Here is a 26,749-nt window from a genome sequence, read left to right on the forward strand (position 1 = left end):
TCGACTTCTGGCGGCATATGGACCAAATGCAGCGTCGCGTCCAGATGTCGTGAAATGGCGCCAATCATTTGACCAAGACCGTAGGAACGTGCATGATGCTAATAGGCAAGTCCAGATCGTGCACCATCCAGTGTTTCTCCAACGCTGATAGTTAATTTTGCTCTCACTCTATAAGACATAACAAAATAATTGCCTGAAAGAGAAATTTGTTGATATCGAATATAAATTTAAGTGCTAGGAGCCTTTACCGCAGTTATTTGTATGAACTATTGCCTTATGCGTAAGTCAAACGCACACGATAAGCAGATCAGACAAGAAGAGAGAAGAAGATTTTGAAATGTCGTGTTACAGAAGGATGCTGAAGAATAAATGGATACATCGAATAACTAAGGACGTCGTACTGCACAGAATTGGGGAGAAAATAAAGTTATGGCACAGTTTGACTAAAAGAGGAATCGATTAGTAGTACACACATAAAGTTTTGCATCACTTTGGTTCCGAGAGTTCCAGAACCTGTACAGAAAATTGGAATAGACATCAACATAAACATCATTTCCGCCCCTTTTATTGCCCATGAAAACCACGCATTGCATGTTTTATCACCATACAGCGAGACCTTCAGAGGTGGTGGTCCAGATTGCTGTACACACCGGTACCTCTAATACCCAGTAGCACGTCCTTTTTCATTGCCTGTATTCGTCGTGGCATACTATCCCCAAGTTCATCAAGGCACTGTCGGTCCAGAATGTCCCACTCCTAAACGGCGATTCGCCGTAGATCCTTCAGAGTGGTTGTTGGGACACGTCGTCCATAAACAGCCCTTTTCAATCGATCCCAGGCATGTTTGATAGGGTTCATGTTTGGAGAACATGCTGGCCCCTCTAGTCGAGCGATGTCGTTATTATGAAGGAAGTCATTCATAAGATGTGCACGATGGTGGTGCGAATTGTCGTCCATGAAGACGAAAGCCTCGCCAATATGCTGGCGATATGGTTGTACTACCGGTTGGAGGATGTATTCACGTATCGTACAGCCGTTACGGCGCCTTCCATGACCACCAGCGGCGTACGTCGACCCCACATAATGCCACCCCAAAACAGCAGAGAACCTCCACCTTGCCGCACCCGCTGGACAGTGTGTCTAAGGCGTTCAGCCTGATCGGGTTGTTGCCCGCATCTCGTGGTCGTGCGGTAGCGTTCTCGCTTCCCACGCCCGGGTTCCCGGGTTCGATTCCCGGCGGGGTCAGGGATTTTCTCTGCCTCGTGATGGCTGGGTGTTGTGTGCTGTCCTTAGGTTAGTTAGGTTTAAGTAGTTCTAAGTTCTAGGGGACTTATGACCACAGCAGTTGAGTCCCATAGTGCTCAGAGCCATTTGAACCATTTGAACCTGATCGGGTTGTCTCCAAACACGTCTCCGACGATTGTCTGGTTGAAGGCATATGCGACACTCATCGATGAAGAGAACGTGATGCCAATCCTGAGCGGTCCATTCGTCATGTTGTTGGGCCCATCTGTAACGCGCTGCATGGTGTCGTGGTTGCAAAGATGAACCTCACCATGGACGTCGGGAGTGAAGTTGCGCATCATGCAGCCTATTGCCCACAGTTTGAGACGTAACACGACGTCCTATGTCTGCACAAAAAGCGTTATTCAACATGGTGGTGTTGCTGTCAGGGTTCTTCCGAGCCGTAATCCGTAGGTAGCGGTCATCCACTGCGGTAATAGCCCTTGGGCGGCCTGGGCGAGGAATGTCATCGACAGTTCCTGTATCTCCTCCATGTCCGAACAACATCGCTTTGGTTCACTCAGAGACGCCCGGACACTTCCCTTGTTGAGAGCCCTTCCTGGCACAAAGTAACAATGCTGATGCGATCGAACCGCGGTATTGACCGTCTAGGCTTGGTTGAACTATAGACAACACAAGCCGTGTACCTCCTCCCTGGTGGGATGACTTGAACTGATCGGCTGTTGGACACCCTGCGTCTAACAGGCGCTGCTGATACACGGTTGTTTACTTGTTTGGGCGGGTTTAGTGACATCTCTGAACAGTCAAAAGGACTGTGTCCGTGATACAATATCCACAGTCAACGTCTATCTTCAGGAGCAAGGGTGATGCAAAACTTCTCTTGATGTGTGTACATACCATGAGGCATCAAGGAATCGTCGGTATGGTAACGGTACTGAGTGTGTATTAGAGGGGGGAGGGGGAGCACAGCACGACTATAGCAAGCAGGTTCAAATGAGTGTTGGTTGTAATTGCTTTGCAGAGCTGAAGAGGTCTTCTCAGAATAGACTAGCGTAGAGAGATGCAGCAAACCAGTCTTTGGACTGAAGACAACAACAGCAACACGTGCCTTGTTCATTCTGCTCTTCAGTCATGCCGACTGACACCGGAAGGTATGACTGCATTTCCAGTCACGTGACATAACGAACTGTTCCATTCGCTGTGGTGACGAACGCGGTCTCCCATGTCCATAAACTGTGTCCGATTTAGTTGCCCATGTGTGCACGTCAGTGTGAAACATCCCAGTATATTGTTGATGAACCGAAGATAGCAATCGGCATCAGACGAGGGACGGGTTTCCACATTATCTGAATCGATTCTCTGGCGGATCGATGACTTAGGGACAACGTCTACACCTACATCTATAATCAGCTAGCCATCTTACGATATGTGGCAGAGGGTGCTTTTGATGTCTCCAATAGTATGCTGATGCACTTTCCGAATTTTTTTCATGGACAACAGTGCTCGTCAACATTAAGTTATTGATAGCCTTGCTAAAATCTACTCGCTGTGTCAATGTGTCTTCCGAATTCGAATGGTGTTGGTTATTTCTGAGAGTCCAGTGATTGACGTACTGCAGGTAGTGGAGCTGCGACCACGACTGTTGCTGATCTTATTGCTCATCACGACAAGCGGCACAATATGTCCGTAGCCAATCGAGAATTTCACTGAATATGTGTCGTGTCAAATAAGTACGAAGGAACGTTTGGTGGTTGCGGTGGTACCATGCCGTGTTTCTACGCTATTTTATTGGCGCAGAAATGTCGCATCATGCCTCGCGTCGTAGAGATAAGAATTACAAATCACCTGCCACATTGTATTCCTCTGTATTAAACCATATCTGAAAGTATATACTCGTATGCGTGATAGCAGGCTGAAAGAAATGCTTATCATTACATAATGAGTGCTATCTCATCCGATACTCCTGTTTTCACCGATTCACTTGGACGCAGCCGATAAGAATGGGCTACAAGGAAGTAATACTGTAATTTACGTTAGCAATGTTTCCTAAAACAGAAAGCGAGTTCCAAAACATTTATTGTAGGTCGAAACAGCATTTTGCCACTGAACGATCAAGACAAGGTCCAGAATTAATGGGTAAGATGAAAACGTTTCTGAAAAATCAGCGTAATATTAATACTATAAGTTTTAGCGTCCTGGAACAAATGGATAAGTCGCGTTGGAACGCCAGGTACACGCTTAAATCCTATTTTTACGTTTCCTTATTGCAGAAATTCTTAATTCAGCATCCGTTTTTTTCAGTAAAAATACTTGATCAGTGTACGCAAGGCAGTTGTTTAGGGGACCGGTACATATGATACTTCGGAAAATGTGCAGGTTTCTCGGAGACGAAGGCTGAATGTTGACATTAAAACAGCAGGTGCTCATTTTGAACATCCTCGACAAGAGTATCTGACGATATCACTACCGTAAGAGGACACACATACGGAAACTAAGAAGATTAATTCCCACTTTGAAGTATACTTTTGTATTTGTCTTGATATCTCATACTTGCAGCCGATGAGGGGCCACGCATTTTAAGGAGCACTCGATAGAACACCAATACGTAAAGAGCAGAACAGTAGCTGATAACCTTAGGGATTCTACACGGCGTTATAAATTAAGGTACCATTAGCTAAAAAAAAAAAAAAAAAATGCTTTGCCGGTGAGATATTTAGTAGCCACCAGCAAAAAGTTCCATCGCTTAATTTCGTCAGAGAACTGTTTGCAGTTACTACTTAATTCTTATTATTAACAGTGGGTTATGGGGATCGTATCTTTCGATTATTCGTAAATCGTTAGGAGTTATACACTCTCACAAATTTCAGGTTGGTTGATCAACTGAATTACAGGAAACAGGCATCATACTGTGCTGCACTGTAGAGTACAGTATTTGCTATCGATATCAGCAGATCGCTGCATCAGATAATAGGAGCTAACAGTAATCGGGCGTTCCCTGGCCTTCAGCTAGTCAATTATCGGATGCACTTTCCTCCACAGGAACTGCATGTCAGTATAGAGCCTCAACTGATACCCTCTCTAGATGTGACCCTGCAGGTGTGAAACCAGACTGGAAGTGAAAAATGGAAAACTTAAATTAGTATCTATATTGCTTGAGAACAGTCAAGTTAGCCGGCTGTGTTGGCCAAGCGGTTAAAGGCGCTACAGTCTGGAACCGCGCGACCGCTACGGTCGCAGGCTCGAATCCTGCCTCGGGCATGGATGTGTGTGATGTCCTTAGGTTAGTTAGGTTTAAGTAGTTCTAAGTTCTAGGGGACTGATGACCTTAGAAGTTAAATCCCATAGTGCTCAGAGCCATTTTGAACAGTCAAGTTAAACCAAATTTCCACAATCGTAGCTGCGTTTCAGCAATGTAATACAGCAGATATCTTGGATGTTATCTATATGAAGCTCTTCATAGACTCTTTAAGACGTAGGGGTTACTGCAAACGACGCATTTCAATACACCACGCATAAGCGCTATCTCAACTGACGAATCAAGGGAAATCTGCTACAGTCAATACTGAAATCAGAAGCAATCATTTGTATGCAAAATGGTTTTTCACTCTGCAGCAGAGTGTGCGCTGATTTGCGTCTTCCTGGTAAATTAAAACTGCGCGCTGTACCGGGACTCGACTCTGGTACCTTTGTGTTACGCGGGCAACTGCTCTACCGACTGACCTAGCCAAGGACAACTTTATACTCCCACATCCTTTACTCCCGCGAGTACTTTTTCTCGTACCTTGCAAATTTCCATAAATTTCAGAATGAGATTTTCACTCAGCAGCGGAGTGTGCGCTGATATGAAACTTCCTGGCAGATTAAAACTGTGTGCCCGACCGAGACTCGAACTCGGGACCTTTGCCTTTCGCGGGCAAGTGCTCTACCAACTGAGCTAACGAAGCACGACTCACGCCCGGTACTCACAGCTTTACTTCTGCCAGTACCTCGTCTCCTACCTTCCAAACTTTACAGAAGCTCTCCTGCGAACCATGCAGAACTAGCACTCCTGAAAGAAAGGATGTTGCGGAGACATGGCTTAGCCACAGCCTGGGGGATGTTTCCAGAATGTTGGTAGAGCACTTGCCCGCGAAAGGCAAAGGTCCCGAGTTCGAGTCTCGGTCGGGCACACAGTTTTAATCTTCCATAAATTTTCTTGCATTTCGTGTGGGTCTACCACGCTTGGAAGAGCAAAAGTCTGAAAGCTAGGAGAAGAGGTACTGGTGGAAGTAGAGTTATGAGGGCAGGTTGTGGTCTTGCTTAGATAGCTCAGTTATTATATACGAGGTGCATTCAAGTTCTAAGGCCTCCGATTTTTTTTGTAATTAACTACTCACCCGAAATCGATGAAACTGGCGTTACTTCTCGACGTAATCGCCCTGCAGACGTACACATTTTTCACAACGCTGACGCCATGATTCCATGGCAGCGGCGAAGGCTTCTTTAGGAGTCTGTTTTGACCACTGGAAAATCGCTGAGGCAATAGCAGCACGGCTGGTGAATGTGCGGCCACAGAGAGTGTCTTTCATTGTTGGAAAAAGCCAAAAGTCACTAGGAGCCAGTTCAGGTGAGTAGGAAGCATGAGGAATCACTTCAAAGTTGTTATCACGAAGAAACTGTTGCGTAACGTTAGCTCGATGTGTGGGTGCGTTGTCTTGGTGAAACAACACACTCGCAGCCCATCCCCGACGGTTTTTTTTTTTGCAGTGCAGGAAGGAATTTGTACTTCAAAACATTTTCGTAGGATGCACCTGTTACCGTAGTGCCCTTTGGAACGCAATGGGTAAGGATTACGCCCTCGCTGTCCCAGAACATGGACACCATCATTTTTTCAGCACTGGCGGTTACCCGTAATTTTTTTGGTGGTGGTGAATCTGTGTGCTTCCATTGAGCTGACCGGCGCTTTGTTTCTGGATTGAAAAATGGCATCCACGTCTCATCCATTGTCACAACCGACGAAAAGAAATTCCCATTCATGCTGTCGTTGTGCGTCAACATTGCTTGGCAACATGCCACACGGGCAGCCATGTGGTCGTCCGCCAGCATTCGTGGCACCCACCTGGATGACACTTTTTGCATTTTCAGGTCGTCATGCAGGATTGTGTGCACAGAACCCACAGAAATGCCAACTCTGGAGGCGATCTGTTCAACAGTCATTCGGCGATCCCCCAAAACAATTCTCTCCACTTCCTCGATCATGTCGTCAGACTGGCTTGTGCGAGTCCGAGGTTGTTTCGGTTTGTTATCACACGATGTTCTGCCTTCATTAAACTGTCGCACCCACGAACGCACTTTCGACACATCCATAACTCCATCACCACATGTCTCCTTCAACTGTCGATGAATTTCAATAGGTTTCACACCACGCAAATTCAGAAAACGAATGATTGCACGCTGTTCAAGTAAGGAAAAACGTCGCCATTTTAAGTATTTAAAACAGTTCTCATTCTCGCTGCTGGTGGTAAAATTCCATCTGCCGTACGGTGCTGCCATCTCTGGGACGTATTGACAATGAACGCGGCCTCATTTTAAAACAATGCGCATGTTTCTATCTCTTTCCAGTCCGGAGAAAAAAAATCTGAGGCCTTAGAACTTGAATGCACCTCATAGCACTTGCGCGCGAAAGTCAGATGTCTCAGATTCGAGTCCCATCCTGGCATGCAGTTTTAATCTCACAGGAAGTTTCGATCTGGTGTAGCTCAGTATTGCGGCATAGAGTGAATAATCCTATACGAGAATGGTAATGATCGTGGAAGGGCAGCAGTTGGACTTCAGGTGGTCAAAGTTTCAGTATCAGTGTTTGTATGATGTCAGTGACGAAAAGGTGTGACGTCACGACTGAAGAAAGTTGCTGTGAACTAGAACAACAGCTATGTCCTCCTGCAAAATTCCGTTAGTCCTTTACTTCAGGCACCCTAGTTCCACAACAGCTGTTTTACGAGGACTGCACAGTGCCACGTACGCTCGGAATGTCACTCAGTGGATTCTGCTGACTCCTGGCAAGGACACTGCCAAATTACTTCGTTGTATGAGTCGACATTATCTCGTACTGTCGACTTAGTGGGGTGATTTTGTTGAACGCAGTAGACCACGACAGAGTTACCAGATGAATCCTCTCTTCATTGTTGCGAGCCATTCCTATTACCAACTGATCTGGAAAGAGGAAGTGGTTTATCTGTCCGAAAAGTATCGTAAGCTGTATTAAAAATTAGGGTCCGTGCGACATCACAAATGCAACTATTGTGCTACTGTACTGCGACTGTGGTAGCAGGATAATGGTATTGTACCAATATATTTGAGGGAAATCTGTTCCGTGGGACGGCTGGCTCTTTTAATATCATACTCAAACGCACATTCTTGAAAAACTATCTGCATTGCTGAGATACTATAGACAGAGACCATCTCGCAAATAGTGGCCCCATACAGAATGAGATTTGGAAAGTAGGAGACGAGGTACTGGCAGAAGTAAAGCTGTGAGGACGGGGCGTGAGTCGTCCTTGGGTAGCTCAGTTGGTAGAGCACTTGCCCGGGAAAGGCAGAGGTCCCGAGTTCGAGTCTCGGTCCGACACACAGTTTTAATCTGCCAGGAAGTTTCAGTGGCCCCCATGTTTCCGGACCTGTGGATGAGTGGAATTCTTTATGAAGACGTTGCATCAATCTGTTTTGTGACTTTGGTGTTGCATTTAAGGAGATATGAGAACGCGGATGTATTTCCGGTAGGCTTCTCTCATGGGATCTTCGGCCGACGTTTGCTTACCGATTTTCCAGACGTTTCGCCAGCACGAGTGGCTGGCATTGTCAAAGGTTTTGCCCTCTACCAGCACTGAAGAGTAAACCTTTGACAATGTCAACCACTAGTGCTGGCGAAACGTCCGGAAAATCGTTAAACAAACGTCGACCGAAGATACTGAGACAGAAGCCAACCGATTGTACGTGAACAAGTGGTCGCGACGGCCTGAATGATTTTGTATGAGACTGTTGTTCAGAATTACTGTATGGCTTTATTCAAAGGGTAACAAATGCAGATGATAAGCCTCTGACGGCCTATTCCTTACTCATCTGCTCGCTTCCGTGGGTTAATGACGTCATCACCATCACCAGCACCATCATCAGCATCGCCATCACACATATTGCACTGAGTGGAGATTCCTTTCTTCTTTTTGTAGTTGATGTTTTCCGTTGTGGTCGCGTTGTTGGCAATTCCTGATGTGTCATATCGCCAAAGTCGTCATATTGTCTACACGTTTATATTGTTGCAGAAGAAGCTGAGCAGTATCGTGGTGTAGTCGTTATGATACTAAACTGTTGCATGGAGGGTCGTGAATTCAAAACACACCTAGACTGTATGATTTTAATTTCTATATTCAGTTCGAGTACATTCTAGAAGTATCCACAGATGTCAAGAATCATTCTACTGGAATTGTCTGTAGCCGTATATATACTGTATGTGTTGTGGCCTGAGGCAGTTCGCTCCGCGCTCTTGTATGTGCAAGTGCTGAATAAACCTTCGTTAAGTGAAGTTAATGTTCGTCATTCATTTAATTACACCTTCTTCTACGTGACAATATGGTGTTTCGATTCTTCAGTAGACGTATTAAAAACGCTCTATAATATGCCATTGTTGCTTAAGAATTGACAAGACGTGTACATAGATTAGAAAGGAACAAGTTTTGAGATCATGTGTATTTGAATGTGTTGCCAACACATAGAAGACGAGAACATTGTCATTTGCAGCTTTAAACATATAAATCTTGTGTTGCGAATGAAATAATAAGAAACGAAATGACAGTACATATTAAAAGTACAGTGAGGTGACAAAAATCATGGGATGCCTCCTAATATCGTGTCGGACCTTCTTTTGCCCGGCGTAGTGCAGCAACTCGAGTCGTTGGAAGTGCCTTGGGGAAATATTGAGCCATGTTGCATCTATAGCCGTCCATAATTGCGGAAGTGTTACCGGTGTAAGATTTAGTGCACGGACTGACCTCTCGATCACGATCCATAAATGGTCCAAGGGATTCATATGTCGGGCAAGGTGGGTCGCCAAATCATTCGCTCTCGAATTGTCAGAATGTTCTTTAAACCAATCGCGGACAATTGTGGACCCGTGACATGGTGCATTACCATCTATAAAAAATTCATCGTTGTTTGGGAACGTGATGTCCATGAATGGCTGCAGATGATGCCCAAGCAGCCGAACAAAACCATTTCCAGTAAATGATCGGTTTATGTAAGCACAGCCTACGCCATTATGGAGCCCCCACCAGCCTGCACAGTGCCTTGTTGACAAATTGGGTCAAAGGCTTCGTGGGGTCTGCGCCCACACTCGAACAGTCAGCTCTGCCCACTGCAGTCGGGACTCATCTGAGGAGGCCATGGCCTTCCAGTCGTCTAGCGTCCAACCGATATGGTTACGAGTCCAGGAGAGGCGCTATAGGCGATGTCGTGCTATTAGCAAAGGCACTCGCGTCGGTCGTGTGCTGCCATAACCTATTAATGTCAAATTTCGCCGTACTTTCCTAACAGATACTTTCATTGTATGTCCCATATTGATTTCTGCGGTTATTCTACGCAGTGTTGCCTTTTTGTTAGCACTGACAACTCTACGAAAACGCTGCTGCTCTCCGTTAATAATTGAATACAGTCGTCCACTGCGTTGTGCATGGTGAGAGTTAATGCCTGAAATTCGTTACATTCTTGACACGATGCATCTCAGAATAATGGTTTCCGAAATGGAGTGTACCATGCGTCTAGCTTCATCTACCATTCTGCGTTCAGATTCTATTGATTCCCCTCGTGCAGCCAAAATCACGTCGGAAACCTGAGTACAAATGGCAGCTCCGCCAATCCACTGCCCTTTTATACCTTGTGTACGCGATGTTACGGCCACCTATATATGTGCATACCGCTATCCCAAGATTCTTGTCGCATCAGTGTATTAGTGTTAACCTTAGAACTAAAAGTCAAATTGGTCTGCTGCGGTAATATCTAATCTGTTCTTGCCCTACACTTAAGTTCATACGTTGCCAGTAGACATGTACAATGAAGTTCGGATGTACCTGAAATGAAAATATACTTCTCACATTCGGAGGCGTCGCTGTGGTTTTAAGGCAGGCGGTAGAAATGGGAAATTCCCCGCCACATCTTCCGAGTTGGGATTCTCTTTGTCTGAATCTTATTTTCCTGGTAGCCGGAGAAGAATTTCTAAAAATCTTCACCGACTCCGCTTGTCCCGGGCAGTGGAAAATGGGGTTGCAACTAAACAACCAATGACTTCTCGATGTGACTTATACAAATCCACATTAAGGCGAAACTTTTTTGGTAATGAAACACAGTTTTAATAACAATAATGTATTAGGATCACTGGTTATTATTGTTATTCTCACAACGAACATTAACAGACAGTAGGTTTATGTAAGTTGAGTCTTCTGGGCGCGTTCCGAAAATCACGAATAGCTAGCATCATAACGGAGATAGTGCCGTGCAAAAAGGACCTCAGGTTTATCACTACGTGTGTAGACGGTCCGTAATGTGCTGTGTTGGTAGCAACCTCCACTTATGCGAGGCACAGGGTCGCCATCCGCCCCCAAGTCGTTTTTCTTTCATGTTCCATATCCTAGATGACGCTCTCGAAGAGATCTCAAAAATATATTCGCTTCGACACGTATTCCGGCCCTGTTTTATGGGAGCTGTATGCAAGGAACAAACACAGTGAAAGCTTGAGTCCCAGAGCACTATAGATATCAGTCTGCACAAACAACTGATATAGTATCCTCACCGAGTCTGCAAGTTCCTCATCCGCACACGTGGATTTCACAATTTTTTAGATCATTTGACTTGTTCGATATGTCACAACTCTGACGGGAGTCTTACGCCAGGTCTGAATTATTTTCATTTGCATAATGATTATTCTCCACGGAGAAGAAATAAAAGTTTTGAGGTTCGCCGATGACATTGTAATTCTGTCAGAGACAGCAAAGGACTTGGAAGAGCAGTTCAACGGAATGGACAGTGTCTTAAAAGGAAGATATAAGATGAACATCAACAAAAGCATGACGAGGAGAATGGAATGTAGTCGAATTAAGTCGGGCGATGCTGAGGGAATTAGATTAGGAAATGAGACACTTAAAATAGTAAAGGAGTTTTGCTATTTGGGGAGCTAAATAACTGATGATGGACGAACTAGAGAGGATATAAAATGTAGACTGGCAATGGCAAGAAAAGCGTTTCTGAAGAAGAGAAATTTGTTAACATCGAGTATAGATTTAAGTGTCAGGAAGTCATTTCTGAAAGTATTTGTATGGAGTGTAGCAATCTATGGAAGTGAAACGTGGACGATAAATAGCTTAGACAAGAAGAGAATAGATGCTTTCGAAATGTGGTGCTACAGAAGAATGCTGAAGATTAGATGGGTAGATCACAAAACTAATGAGGAGGTATTGAAAAGAATTGTGGGACTACTAGACCAGAAGAAGGGATCGGTTGGTAGGACATGTTCTGAGGCATCAAAGGATCACCAATTTAGTATTGGAGGGCAGCGTGGAGGCTAAAAATCGTAGAGGGAGACCAAGAGATGAATACACTAAGCATATTCAGAAGGATGTAGGTTGCAGTAGGTACTGGGAGATGAAGAAGCTTGCACAGGATAGAGTAGCATGGAGAGCTGCATCAAACCAGTCTCTGGACGGAAGACAACAATAACAACAACAACAATGATTATTCGTAGAATTTTTTTTTTCATCATCGCTTTCTCGCTTCCGACAGTGATTTGCTACGTGAAAAATTCCGAATTGTGATAAATTTCGGAGTCCATGTTAATCTGTAGGTCTGTAAGATGAAGCGTCATGGAATGATCTACATTGTTGTTTTTTTTTTGGCAGCTTTTGATAATTGCACTAAAGATTTCACACCAAAACAGCCAATATGTGCAGGTAAAGCTGTTGAAACTAAACGGTAAGGACGAGGGCATGCTTTGCCTCTGTCAACTTTAAACCACAAAGCAATTATAATTGTGAGTATCTGTAAATATAGCATAGGCTTTTACCCGCAAAGTAATTGCTACCGCGGATACCTGAATGCTGCAGACCTCTAATGATACGAGGTGGTTCATAATCCTGCCCTAAGCTGTTCCCGTACGCTCTCAAAGGACGAGCGCATGACGAATTCATTCCACTTCGGCATCTCAAAGAATGATGGGGGAAATTTAACATTGAAACAAGCGTGCAAGGGAAAAACATCGAACGTCTAGAGCACTGCGCTGTATAAAAGGCGAACAATAGGAAAACCGGAAAAGGAGGACTGAAAACCTGTGAAATGCGCTGTGAGGCGTTACTGAATTAGTGAGTAAAGAAATCTGTGGCAAATCCTTTCTAAAGGAACAGGCAAGTTAGTGGAACATGTGCTAGGGTTTTCCGTAAAGTATCTTCCTATCGGTCGCGAAATGGGAACTATAGTGAAAATGAGAAATGTTTCATTTGCAAAAATTAGCTACGCCATCTAGCTACTTCTCTACGTATTCGCCGCTCCGACTTAAGACATCTGTCATAGCTTTGTACCAACTTCCCCACACCCTCGTTATAGAAGGCAGTCGCCTATCCTTTCCATCCATTCTCTATGTTTGCCTGTAGCTCGTTGTATGTGGCAAAATGTTGTCTTCATAGTCAGCTGTTCAAGTGAGTACAAGTGGAAAATAATATGCAGCCACGTCCAGGTTGTGTGATGGCTGATGAAACACTTCCCATCGACACATCCTACAGGAGCGTCCTCATTACCCCTGCAGTGTTCGAGAGAGGATTGCCGTGAAGAAGAAACTGCGTGATAGTTACCTTATGTGGGCTTGCATGAAATCAGACGAAATCTCTCGATTGGCATCCATACTTGGCGGGAGACATCTTCTAGGTATCTTTACGAGCTCACTGTGCGCTCAGAACTGCAGAGTGCTATGTGACGCGATCGACAGGATTCCTAGAGACACTGCTCAACACATCTGTGCAAAGCTTCATCGGATTTTCACTGTGGTTTCCATTTCGCGACTGATCAGAAGTTGTGGTACTTCTTGGACACAACTCATACGACAGCTTTCTATCTTGAGATGGGAAAGAAAGTTTGTAAACGTCATGCAAAGAATATGCAGAACAAATCTTCTTTCGCTTGTTCCTTTATCCTATAGTTACGCAAGGTCGACATTGTTAGTATCCGATTTGGCAAGGTTAATGTTTAAGGGGTGGCCGGATGCCCTTCCTGCCGCCACCCCGTACCCAACAGGACGGAATTAGTGTACCCCAGCTGTCTGCGTCTAGTGTAATCCATGGAAGAGTGTGAACGTGTTCAGATGTCTGCGAGTCGTGTGACTGAGACGGGACGTGGGGACCAGCCCGGTATTCACCTAGAGAGATGTGGAAAATCGCCTAAAAACCACGTCCAGGTTGGCCGGCACACCGGCCCTCGTCGTTAATCCGCCGGGCGTATTCGATGCGGGGCCGGTGCGCCTATCCGAGTCGGATGCAGCTCATTAGCGCTCTCGGCTAACCTGGCGGGTCAATACGTAGAACAGATGATTTAGGATAATGAGTTTAAGAAGTAAGCAGATACGCATTTAATTGATGAACCAGAACATTGTAACCACTGCCCACGGCGAGACTGAGTGCATCCTGGTGCCGTTGCAGTTACGTGACATGGCATGGGAAGTATACAGTGTGTTTCAAAGTCTTTGCGTCAAACCTGTAGGGGTGATAGATCAAGTAATGGGGAACAACGTACTTTAGTTAGAGATGATATGTTCACTGACACTTCCAGTGACGTTAGGTGTCCTTCAATACTCGCCGGTCCTGGGACGACGACATTTCACTAAACTACCAGGGTTTACTAACCAGGTGTGCTGCATACTATCTACCCCAGTAAACTGATAGTGATTTTCAACAAGGATACCTTAAGAATTTATATCTGTGAGCATATAAAGATATTTTAGAAGCGATTCAGAAACTTTAATTGATTCGGCGGTGGTGGTGGTGGTTAGTGTTTAACGTCCCGTCGACAACGAGGTCATTAGAGACGGAGCGCAAGCTCGGGTGAGGGAAGGATTGGGAAGGAAATCGGCCGTGTCCTTTCAAAGGAACCATCTCGGCATTTGCCTGAAGCGATTTAGGGAAATCACGGAAAACCTAAATCAGGATGGCTGGACACGGGATTGAACCATCGTCCTCCCGAATGCGAGTCCAGTGTAATTGATTCGGCCTCCACATTTTCATACAGAGCAGATGATTATAGGAAACACATTGCATACACACGTCACAGAGTGTATATGCCCTGCCGCCTCTCACAGGCATAACCAATACAAAGTGACGCCTAACGTCGCTGGGAAGCGTCAACGAACATTTTACCTCTCACAAAAGTGGTTCCCCCATGACTTGATCTATCACTCCAATACGTTTGGTGAAAAAAATTTTAAACACCCTGCGGAACGGCTGGGAAATCATTCTAGCGACGATACGGACCGCAAATGGGGAAACCGTAAACAAAAGTAACTTTGGAAAAGGGCAGATTATTATAATCTGGCAAGTGGGAAAGAAGATCTCGGAAACTGCGAAGCTGGTCGGTTTTTCGCGTGCTGTTGTCTTAGTGTCTATGGAAAGTGGTTGGTGAATGGTGGAACCACGAGTAGGCGACAAGGTGTTGAACATCTGCGTCTCACAACAGAGCTTGCGCGCTCTGTAAAGCAGGATAGGTGACGGATCTGACAATGGTGGAGCAGGCACAAGTATTTCGAAACACGGCATTCAGCGCTCAGTGCTGAACAAGGGGCTCTCCAGCAGGTGTCCTACATGTTCCCTTATTGACCCAACGACATCTTCAATTAAGATTGCAGTGGACGCGGGATCATGTAAAGCGGACCGTGAATCAATGAAAGCGTGTCGTCTGATTGGATGAATTGCGTTTCTTGGTACACTGGGACGACGGATGTGTCCGGATATGCCCAACCACCGATCGAAGCAGTGCGCCAGAAACGCATGCCAGCGAGGACTGTAATTTGCTAAGGGGAACATTCACCTGAACTTCCATGGAACCTGATATAGTAATCGAAAGCAAGATGACAACTGTGGACTATCTGAACATTACTGCGGACCATCTGCATTCCTTCGTCCCTTATCTCTTCTACTACGGCGATGGCCTCTTCCAGCAGGATAAATCAGTCTCAAAAGGCCAAAATCGTGTTACAGTGGTTTAAGGAGCCTGATAGTGAACTTACGTCGACGTCTTGGCCACGAAATTCGGCCGATTTGAACCCAATGGAACACACCTGGGACGTTACCGGCATGCCACCTCTGCAGCCAAAACCCACTGGCACGCAATTTACGGTAATTGCCCTACCTGTTCGTAGACATCTAGTTCCACATATCTCTGGAAACCTTCCAAAGACTTGTGGAATCCATGCCACGCAGAATAGTTACTGTATTACGTTCTGGAGCTGCGTCAACACGCTTTTAAGCAGCTGTCTTGTTTTGACTCAGCAGTGCAAAATGGTTAGCACAAGATAGTGGGAGCTGGATGTCGCCCGCTAATCACTCGAAAGACTTTACCACAATTTTTCCGTAAATACCTACCATAGTTTCATAAATAACCACGACTCTTCTAGACCTGTTACAAAAGAATCTTCCTGTGTAATATTGAAGAATTAACACTTGTTGTTGTTGTGGTCTTCAGTCCTGAGACTGGTTTGATGCAGCTCTCCATGCTACTCTATCCTGTGCAAGCTTCTTCATCTCCCAGTACCTACTGCAACCAACATCCTTCTGAATCTGCTTAGTGTATTCATCTCTTGGTCTCCCTCTACGATTTTTACCCTCCACGCTGCCCTCCAATGCTAAATTTGTGATCCCTTGATGCCTCAAAACATGTCCTACCAACCGATCCCTTCTTCTAGTCAAGTTGTGCCACAAACTTCTCTTCTCCCCAATCCTATTCAATACCTCCTCATTAGTTACGTGATCTACCCATCTTATCTTCAGCATTCTTCTGTAGCACCACATTTCGAAAGCTTCTATTCTCTTCTTGTCCAAACTAGTTATCGTCCATGTTTCACTTCCATACATGGCTACACTCCATACAAATACTTTCAGAAATGACTTCCTGACACTTAAATCTATACTTGATGTTAACAAATTTCTCTTCTTGAGAAACTGCCATTGCCAGTCTACATTTTATATCCTCTCTACTTCGACCATCATTAGTTATTTTACTCCCTAAATAGCAAAACTCCTTTACTACTTTAAGTGTCTCATTTCCTAGTTTAATCCCCTCAGCATCACCCGATTTAATTTGACTACATTCCATTATCCTCGTTTTGCTTTTGTTGATGTTCATCTTATATCCCCCTTTCAAGACACTGTCCATTCCGTTCAACTGCTCTTCCAAGTCCTTTGCTGTCTCTGACAGAATTACAATGTCATCGGCGAACCTCAAAGTTTTTACTTCTTCTCCATGAATTTTAATACCTACTCCAAATTTTTCTTTTGTTTCCTTTACTGCTTGCTCAATATACAGATTGAATAACATCGGGGAGAGGCTACAACCCTGTCTCACTCCTTTCCCAACCACTGCTTCCCTTTCATGCCCCTCGACTCTTATAACTGCCATCTGGTTTCTGTACAAATTGTAAATAGCCTTTCGCTCCCTGTATTTTACCCCTGCCACCTTCAGAATTTGAAAGAGAGTATTCCAGTTAACGTTGTCAAAAGCTTTCTCTAAGTCTACAAATGCTAGAAACGTAGGTTTGCCTTTTCTTAATCTTTCTTCTAAGATAAGTCGTAAGGTTAGTATTGCCTCACGTGTTCCAACATTTCTACGGAATCCAAACTGATCTTCCCCGAGGTCCGCTTCTACCAGTTTTTCCATTCGTCTGTAAAGAATTCGCGTTAGTATTTTGCAGCTGTGACTTATTAAACTGATAGTTCGGTAATTTTCACATCTGTCAACACCTGCTTTCTTTGGTATTGGAATTATTATATTCTTCTTGAAGTCTGTGGGTATTTCGCCTGTCTCATACATCTTGCTCACCAGATGGTAGAGTTTTGTCATGACTGGCTCTCCCAAGGCCATCAGTAGTTCTAATGGAATGTTGTCTACTCCCGGGGCCTTGTTTCGACTCAGGTCTTTCAGTGCTCTGTCAAACTCTTCACGCAGTATCTTATCTCCCATTTCATCTTCATCTCCATCTTCATTTCCATAATATTGTCCTCAAGTACATCGCCCTTGTATAAACCCTCTATATACTCCTTCCACCTTTCTGCCTTCCCTTCTTTGCTTAGAACTGGGTTGCCATCTGCGCTCCTGATATTCATACAAGTGGTTCTCTTCTCTCCTAAGGTCTCTTTAATTTTCCTGTAGGCAGTATCTATCTTACCCCTAGTGAGACAAGCCTCTACATCCTTACATTTGTCCTCTAGCCATCCCTGCTTAGCCATTTTGCACTTTCTGTCGATCTCATTTTTGAGACGTTTGTATTCCCTTTTGCCTGCTTCATTTACTGCATTTTTATATTTTCTCCTTTCATCAATTAAATTCAATATTTCTTCTGTTACCCAAGGATTTCTATTAGCCCTCGTCTTTTTACCTACTTGATCCTCTGCTGCCTTCACTACTTCATCCCTCAGAGCTACCCATTGTTCTTCTACTGTATTTCTTTCCCCCATTCCTGTCAATTGTTCCCTTATGCTCTCCCTGAAACTCTCTACAACCTCTGGTTCTTTCAGTTTATCCAGGTCCCATCTCCTTAAATTCCCACCTTTTTGCAGTTTCTTCAGTTTCAATCTGCAGTTCATAACCAATAGATTGTGGTCAGAATCCACATCTGCCCCTGGAAATGTCTTACAATTTAAAACCTGGTTCCTAAATCTCTGTCTTACCATTATATAATCTATCTGATACCTATTAGTATCTCCAGGATTCTTCCAGGTATACAACCTTCTTTTATGGTTCTTGAACCAAGTGTTAGCTATGATTAAGTTATGCTCTGTGCAAAATTCTACTAGGCGGCTTCCTCTTTCATTACATTAACACTTACGATTTCTTTTTTCTAGGAGATGAACTGATGAACCAGTTTGAAAATCAGTGGGGTTCCAGACACTACGAGGCAGTATGGGTACAATAAGGTGAGCATAAAATTATTTCACTCCACAAGTCACTTTATACGGTATGTTGAGAAAACAAATGAGTTCCATCATCAGTATTGTTTATTATTTGACCTTACGTTACAGCAAGTTCAGAACGTTTCCGTTTCGCAGATAAATTCTCTAAAATCTACTGACATCCATATGATGCGAAGGTGTATTACTGATGCATTTCATGAATTGCAGCTATTGAGCAAGAGGCCAATGAACAGGTTTGGATTTTTAATCTTTAAAATAATTATAGAAAAGTTTTTTTTACATATTTAGCAACTCGGGTTAAAATAACAGAAATATATCGCTATTTCAGAGAAAAATCAATACTGTTTGCAGATTTAATTTCTTTTTGTTGTACAGTAAATAACTAGGAATTATCTTGACTCACTTTTTACGGAAAACCGTTGTGTATTGTACCTGAACAAAATGCAATCGTTTAACAAATATCTAAATGCGTCTTTCTTCTTGGAGTTAGGCAGAAAAGTTATTTCAGAAAAGTGAGTCAACACAAAACTTCTACGCAAAATTCTTTTGATGAGTCAAGAGTCCACACCTTCGCGTAATAAAATGAAATGTCGTTGTTAACAGGCTTCAGAATATCAAGCATGTACTCACTATTTCGTTTTAATTTTGCCTAAACACACGATGCAATCTGCATGGACCTTCGTAAGCACCTCCTTCGTAAGTTCGTGGACCCCATATTTCAATAGATACTTTCCAGCCCATAAGCGAAAGAATACCCATGACTCCTTCCACTTACACTAGCTAATTCAATCATTTCCTGGTTACAGTAGCGCTAAGAGTACAGCTACGCTGATTAAATCAGAATCGAAAGAATTCTTCCAACGTTTTTGACAAGAGTTTCACCTTTCCGTGTTAAATAGTAGCAGATAAGAAAATAAAGATCGTAACAAAGAAAATAGTTTTCGGACCCTTTGCATTTATCTGTGATGTGTGTAAAAGAGTTCGTAAGAGTTAAGTGCCATAAGAAGTCCGTGAGACACAAGGTTTGTATTTTGCAAGTACATGTTGGAAAGATTATTAAAATATGAAATAAATATTTTGCCTAATATCTTATAAATATACCTATATGTATCTAAGAAATATAGAGGGTCTCTCTCCTAAGAGTCGTCAGGTCAACTACTTTGACTCGTTGATTACACCGGTTCTCGTCAGGTCACCGAAGTTAAGCTACGTAGGGTGTGGCCAGTGCTTGGATGGGTAACCACCTGGGTGGGTACGTTACGTGCCGGTGGTTGCCATCCCTTCACCTTTATAGCAAAGGGGAGTTGTGGCGTTAAGTTCCTGATCACCAGTCTTTGCGCCGAAGTCCTGTATTAAATGTCAAACCTGTCCGCAATGTTTCATGAATTCAGGGCACATGGCTCTGCTGATGGTAACCTGTTCGTCAGATGGGGACAAAGTCGGTGCTATTAAAGAGGAACAGGCTATGATCTGGTACTGAGTTTCACCCTCATCATCCAACACAAACATGGCACCATGCTGCACATACCCATTACAGTCACTTACACTTATCAAAGACACTTAAGCACACAACTCCCCACACTTCATGGAGGAAAAGTGCCAATGTGCGCGAAGAACAGTAAAACTTTTCCAATTAGGCAGCGGAAACTGCCCTGCGGAGTCTCCCAGCCAACAGTGGCATACAACTTTACTTGTATCGTTTCGATCCGGTCTACTGGATTTATATTTACCGTGGTTGCCCTAAAACATTCCAGACAAATGCCGTGACTGATTTTTCGAAACATCCACGCTATCTCTCAGATGTTGAAGGGACATTACATTCTGGTCTACTGTAGCAGCGTGACCTGTGCTAGCCGAAATATCAGGAGATGACCGAGCCATTTCCAGAAGACTGAGCATTGTGCCCCTTTCGAACGTTGCGTTCTTAGAGCCCCTACAGGCACACGGACACGGTTCCACTTTAGGTGACGGTCATCATAAAAGTAGCGTACTCACTGAATTTCCTGTCACGGTGCTGGACTCATGTGTACATAATCTTACTACAATTTTAATTTCATATCACTGATACTGTTTTCATCACATCTTTCGTTTTTTACACTACCGGCCATTAAAATTGCTACACCAAGAAGAAATGCAGAAGATAAACGGGTATTCATTGGACTAATATATTATACTAGAACTGACATGTGATTACATTTTTACGCATTTTGGGTGCATAGATCATGAGAAAGCAGTACCCAGAACAACCACCTCTAGCCATAATAACGGCCTTTATACGCCTGGGCATTGAGTTAAACAGAGCTTGGATGGCGTGTAGAGGTACAGCTGCCCATGCAGCTTCAACACGATACCACAGTTCATCAATTGGTGAGAGATCTGGAGAATGTGCTGACCAGGGCAGCAGTCGAACATTTTGTGTATCCAGAAACGCCCGTACAGGACCTGCAACATGCGGTCGTGCATTATCCTGCTGAAATGTAGGGTTTCGCGGGGATCGAATGAAGGGTAGAGCCACGGGTCGTAACACATCTGAAAAGTTCAAAGTGCCGTCAATGCGAACAAGAGGTGACCGAGACGTGTAACCAATGGCACCCCATACCATCACGCCGGGTGATACGCCAGTATGGCGATGACGAATACACGCTTCCAATGTGCGTTCACCGCGATGTCGCCAAACGCGGATGCGACCATCATGATGCTGTAAACAGAACCTGGATTCATTCGAAAAAAATGACGTTTTGTCATTCGTGCACCCAGGTTCGTCGTTGAGTACACCATCGCAGGCGCTCCTGTCCTTGATGCAGCGTCAAGGGTAACCGCAGCCATGGTCTCCGAGCTGATAGTCCATGCTGCTGCAAACGTCGTCGAACTGTTCTTACATATGGTCTAGTACCTTCCGCCGCGGAAGTCGAACACGCGGCATAACAAATGGACGTGGTCAGCCCATAGAGGGCTCCGCCTCCGTGGCGGCTATCCCGCGCAGCGAGGGCGCCATCGCTAAGCCACGTGCAGACAGCGGCCAATAGCCACTCCCTCCGGTTTCGTATATAGGGACCCGCTCCGCCCTAGTCCAGCCAACATCTAGACGGTTGGATCCCCTTCTTCGAAAGCGTCAGATTGCAAAGCCTGGCTACTCTCAGGGTGGAATCTCCGTCTTCGAAGATTCTGTCTGTCTGTTAGTCGGTCTGTCTGTCTGCCCGCCCGCCGCTTGCTGCTGTAGCTGTTCGTCCGTCCGCCTGCCTGCTCGCTGTCCATCGCCGTCGCCGTCGCCGTAGCCGCCGCCGCCACCGCTGCCTGCTGTCCGTCCGTCCGTTCGTCGGCGACCATCGCCATCGCCGCCGCAGCCGCCGCCGCCTGCTGCCAGTCCGTCTGTCTGTCGCCGTTCGTCTGCTATGGGTACTCCCACCTCCACTGTCATCTACACCTCCCCCTCCCCCTCTCCCACAATCACTTCCTGGAGTGCCGCCCCTGGCCTCCCTCCTTACACCTCCCCTCCCCTTCCCTCCACTTACCCATCCCCCTATCTCCTCCCCTGCTGTATACCCACACTTCTACACTCTTCCTCCAGCCTCCACACCCTCAACAGCTCCCACTACTACCCCCGCCCGCACGTACGCCTCTGTTGCCGCCTCTGCTGCCGCCCCTCAGGTGGTCGGCTCCCCCTCTCTCATCCACCCCATCGCTTCGTCATCTGCATCTCCCGCACGCATCACGTCGCGCCGAGCCACCATCGCCACCACTGAACCGGCTGCTTCTCCTGGCGCCTCCACTACGCCACAGGGATCTGCCAACCGCCACCTCCCTCTCCTCCCCGTCCCTCTCTCCTCCTCCCAGCCTCCAGTCTCCAAAAAACCCCAAAAGTGCGTCATTACCGACTCTCCTCCCGCCACTTCCCACAAAAAATCAACACCACCTCCCCCTCCTCCTGCCATCTCCATGGACACTACCCCTCCTCCTGCCACCCATACCCCGGCCCCCACCCTCCACCCTCCACTCCCGATCCTAAGTTCCTCGATGCTCGTACCCTCACCATGGAGATACAAAAGTACTTACCTGGTGCTCCCACCTCCCAACTCATTCCCCACAGGGACTCAGTCCTTATCAAGTCCCCGTCCCCATCCTTTCACACAGATCTCCTGCGAAAACTCCCACGAGTTATGTTTGGCCCCCACGCCTCTCTGACACCCTTCCTTTCCGCTTCCACTCCTCGTCAGCCCCAGCCTCTCCGTCATCCCCCCACCTACACTGCTGTGATCACCAAGCTCAGCCCGGTGATCACAGAGGATGAAGTGTTGGCAGAACTGAACTCCCACCCGGACCTGGAAATCCGCTCTGCCCGACGTATCCACAATGCCTCTGGTCCCACCTATCTCGTGCAGGTATTCTGAGTCCGCCCCACCCATTGACCATCTCCTCACCCAGGGTGCCCTGATATACCACTGTCGCCACCCTGTTGAATCCTCCAAATCCCCTCCCCAATCCTACTGTTGCCAGCGGTGCTTGATGTACAATGACCACCTGACTCCCAACTGCAAAAACCCTCCCACCTGTCCCCATTGCAAGGCCTCCCACTTTCTTAAGAACTGCCCCAACCTCGCTGCTCCTCCTTCCTGTAATACTTGCAATGGCCCCCATCCCATCTACTCCCACAAGTGTAAAGCTAAACCCCCTCCAGCCACCCCTGAGCTTACAGTCCCAGTTCGTCCCGTCGATCCCCCTGTCCATCCCAACAATTCCCACCGTCCACCCCCCACGGCCGAGGACATCATCCGGTTCCTTACCATTGTTCTCCAAAACATTCACCCTTTTCAGCGCCCCCACACCTTCCAACAAATCTCCCTTGCCGCTCGCTCCGTTTTCCACCTGAACACCTTCGCCACTTACTCCCACAACCAAGCCCACTTCATCTTCACCCGCCTCGACACCCTAGTTTAAGTCTCTTCCCTTCCCTCTCTTCCCCCCCTCCTTCCCGCCATGGCACGGCACGAGTATTGCACCCTCTTCCAGAACATTCGCTCCTTCCGCTCCAACAAATATCTCCTCATACACACCCTCTCCCACCACCAGGTTGACACCTTCCTCTTGAACGAAACCTTTCTCCAGCCCCACCATTCTACCCGCGACTCTCCCTATATCCTCCACCGCACTGACGCTCCTGGTCCTTGTGCGCAGGGTGGAGTCACGATTGGCCACCTTAAGCATATCCCCATCCGGCCACAACTTCTCCTCAATGACCCCACTGAACACCTTATCTTTAGCGTCTTCTTCCCCTCCCTCACCATTACCTGTGCCACCATCTATGTCCGCTCCACTGCTCCTCTTCCTTATGACTTCATCTTGCACATTGACCACACCTTCTCCACCTATGTGATTGCCGCCGACCTCAACATCCATAGCCGCACTCCTGCTGCCCTTCGGCGGTGGCATCAGTTCCTTTCCACGATCCAAGGTGACCTTGTTCCCCTTCCCCAGCACACCCGATCCGAAAGTGACACCACCCCTGATGTTGTCATTACCTCCGCCAACCTCCTTGGGCGTATCGCTGTCGCCGTCCTTGACCCCACAGGTAGCGATCATCTCCCTGTCCTTCTCACCATAAGGTCTGCTCACCGCCCCCCTCCGGCTCCGCACCCTGCACCCCCTCCCAAGGTCATCCATGACTATCACCATGCCAACTGGCATACCTACCAGGACTCCATCTCAACCCAGGTCGAAAGCCACCCTCTTACCTATCGCCATCCTGACAACATTATCCACGCCTCGTCCTTCCTTCAGAAGGTAATTACTGACGCCGTGGAGGCCCATGTTCCTACTAAAACCATCCACCCACACCGTCCCACTCTCCCTCTGCGGGCTGTCCTCCTCTGTGAATCCCGCCGCCTCTATCGCTCCTTCCTGCGGACTCGTGACAGGGATACACTCCAACGCCACCGGCAAATACAGCGACATGTACGGAACCTTATTACAGCAACGAAACGCCAAGACTGGCGCCAGACCTGCACACGACTCAACGCCACCCTCCCTATCAACTCCTCCAAGTACTGGTCCACCTTCCATTGCATTACTGGTTTCCTTTCCGCTCCCCACTATCTCCTTTGCCATAACGATCGCCCCCTTCCCGACAACCTCAGTGGGGCCAACCACTTCGCTTCCCACCTTTCCGAGGTCTTCTCCATCTCCGATGATCCCCACTTTGATTATTCTCTTTTCCCCACCGTCATGGAACGTGCCGATACCTCGGTCGCTCCACTTGCTCCTAGTCTCCAGTACTTGGGGCAGTTGCCCCCCCTCCAACATAAACTCTCCCATCACAGCACAAGACATTAAACTTATCCTCCGGTCCAAACGCAACACGGCCCCTGGTCACGACTGTGTCACCTACCGTCACCTTCGAGAAAGCCCCTATTCCTTCCTGACTGTCCTCGCCCATCTCTATAATGTCATCCTCTCTACTGGCTTCTACCCTGACCTGTGGAAGACCTCCCGCGTCCTCTTATTCCTCAAACCCAACAAACCCCCTTCTGCTGCCTCTTCCTATCGTCCCATCTGCCTCACCTCCGTCTTCAGTAAGGTCTTTGTATCCATCCTCTCCCACTGTATCCATCAGCACCTTGCTCAACACCACCTCCTCCCCCTTACCCAGTGTGGCTTCCGACCCTCCTTCTCTGCTGAAGACCAACTCCTCAATCTTGTTCACCTTCTGTCCCTCCAGCTCAACTCCCGTCGCTCCGCCATTTTTGTTTTCCCTTGACCTCCAAAATGCCTATGACCGTGTATGGCATCCCAGTCTCCTCTTTAAACTCCAAGCCTACGCCCTGCCTATCAATTTTGTCCGTCTGGTCGCTTCCTTCCTTTCGCACCGTCCTTCCTATGCCACCCTCCACAACACCAGCTCCTGTATCTTTTATCCCATGGCTGGCATCCCCCAGGGTTCTGTCCTCTCCCCTCTCCTTTATCTCTTGTATACGGCTGATATGCCCAAGCCACCCCCACCAGTACACCTCCACCAGTATGCTGATGACACCGCCTTCCTGGCTCCCTATCCTACCCTTCAACGGTCCCAACGTACCCTCCAAACCCACCTTAACCAGTTCACCACTTGGTGTAATCAGTGGTTCCTCCGTCTCAACCCCTCCAAAACCCAGGCAATCATCATAGGCCGCACCACTCGCTCCTTTCGCCTCCATGATTTCTACCTCACCCTTTATGGTCGTCCCATCCAGCTCACCCCCACCCTGAAATACCTTGTCCTCACCCTCGACCGACACCTCAGCTGGACCCCTCATCTCCAGACCGTCCAGCAGAAAGCCCATTCCCACCTCCGCCTTCTGAAACTCCTGTCTGGCCAGACATGGGGATTGCATCCTTCTACCATCCTCCACACCTACAAATCCCTCATCCGTCCTATCCTCTGTTATGCCAGCATTGCCTGGATCTCCGCCCCCACCCACTTTTACAAGGCCCTCCAAATCCTTGAACGCCATGCACTCCACCTTGCCTTCTGTATCCGCCTTCCTTCCCCCACACGGCTCCTGTATGAACTGATCCCCTTCCCCCACCCCCTCCTGTTCCTCCAACATCTCCGCATCCTTTACATTGTCCGCAGGCTTGATCCCCCCCCCCCCCACCCCACCCTCTGGTTTCCTCCTTCCTCTCCACCCCCGCCCGTTACCGCGCCCCTATCGCTGTATCCCTACCTCTCTCCACCTCCACACCCTCCATCTCCTTCATCAGGGCAATTTCCAACACCTCCCCCTCCCGGATGACGAACTTCGCTGTGACATCTACCCTTCCTTCCAACTATAACCTGGCCTTGTTCCCCCCCCCCTCCCCAGGGCCCCCTATTTCCTCTCCCCTCCTTCTCCCAGAGCGGATTTTCCTCCTCCCCCCCCCTGAGACCCTGCTCCCCATACTTGCCTCTTTCCTTCCCACATCCCTCCATACCTGGCCCTCTTCAGCGCGCCCCCCGCTCATCTCCCCCCTCTCTTCCCCTCCGTCCCTCCCTCCCTCCCTCCCTCCCTCCCTCCCTCCCTCCCTTCTTCCGGTCTCGTCATCTCCTTGCGCCTGGCAGATCCTCCGTTTTGATCATCGTCAGTGTGCCACATCAGTGTTGTGTTTAGCGCTGTTTCTCCTGTGCGTCAAGAGGTGTGATTTTAATTGTGTATTGCCTTGAGGTTCGCCGTCAGTGTTTGTTCTGTGCTCGCCATCCGTCGATACCTTTTATGCTCCAGTCATACTGTGCCTTGTGTTCATTTAATTGTCGCAGTGTGTGGCTTTTTGTGTGTGCTACTTTTAAATAGTTTTTTATCTCCATTTTACAG

At 46.9% G+C, this 26,749-nt stretch overlaps 1 protein-coding gene across 6 annotated transcripts in view; it reads left to right on the forward strand.

The window, feature by feature from the left end:
- Window positions 1-26,749, forward strand: part of LOC126262307 (uncharacterized) — a 231,160-nt gene that overhangs the window by 93,450 nt on the left and 110,961 nt on the right. For 2 of the 6 annotated variants that reach the window (XM_049958845.1, XM_049958846.1), the window contains exons 2-3: window positions 18,360-18,431; window positions 18,537-18,661. The gene's annotated coding sequence lies outside the window, so the exon portion shown is untranslated. Of the gene's footprint in view, window positions 1-18,359; window positions 18,432-18,506; window positions 18,662-26,749 lie in introns of all 6 variants that reach the window. The other 4 variants (XM_049958850.1, XM_049958851.1, XM_049958847.1 and 1 more) reach the window with 3 other exon arrangements.

This window comes from Schistocerca nitens, chromosome 6, assembly GCF_023898315.1.
Source record: "Schistocerca nitens isolate TAMUIC-IGC-003100 chromosome 6, iqSchNite1.1, whole genome shotgun sequence".
Classification (NCBI taxonomy): domain Eukaryota; kingdom Metazoa; phylum Arthropoda; class Insecta; order Orthoptera; family Acrididae; genus Schistocerca; species Schistocerca nitens.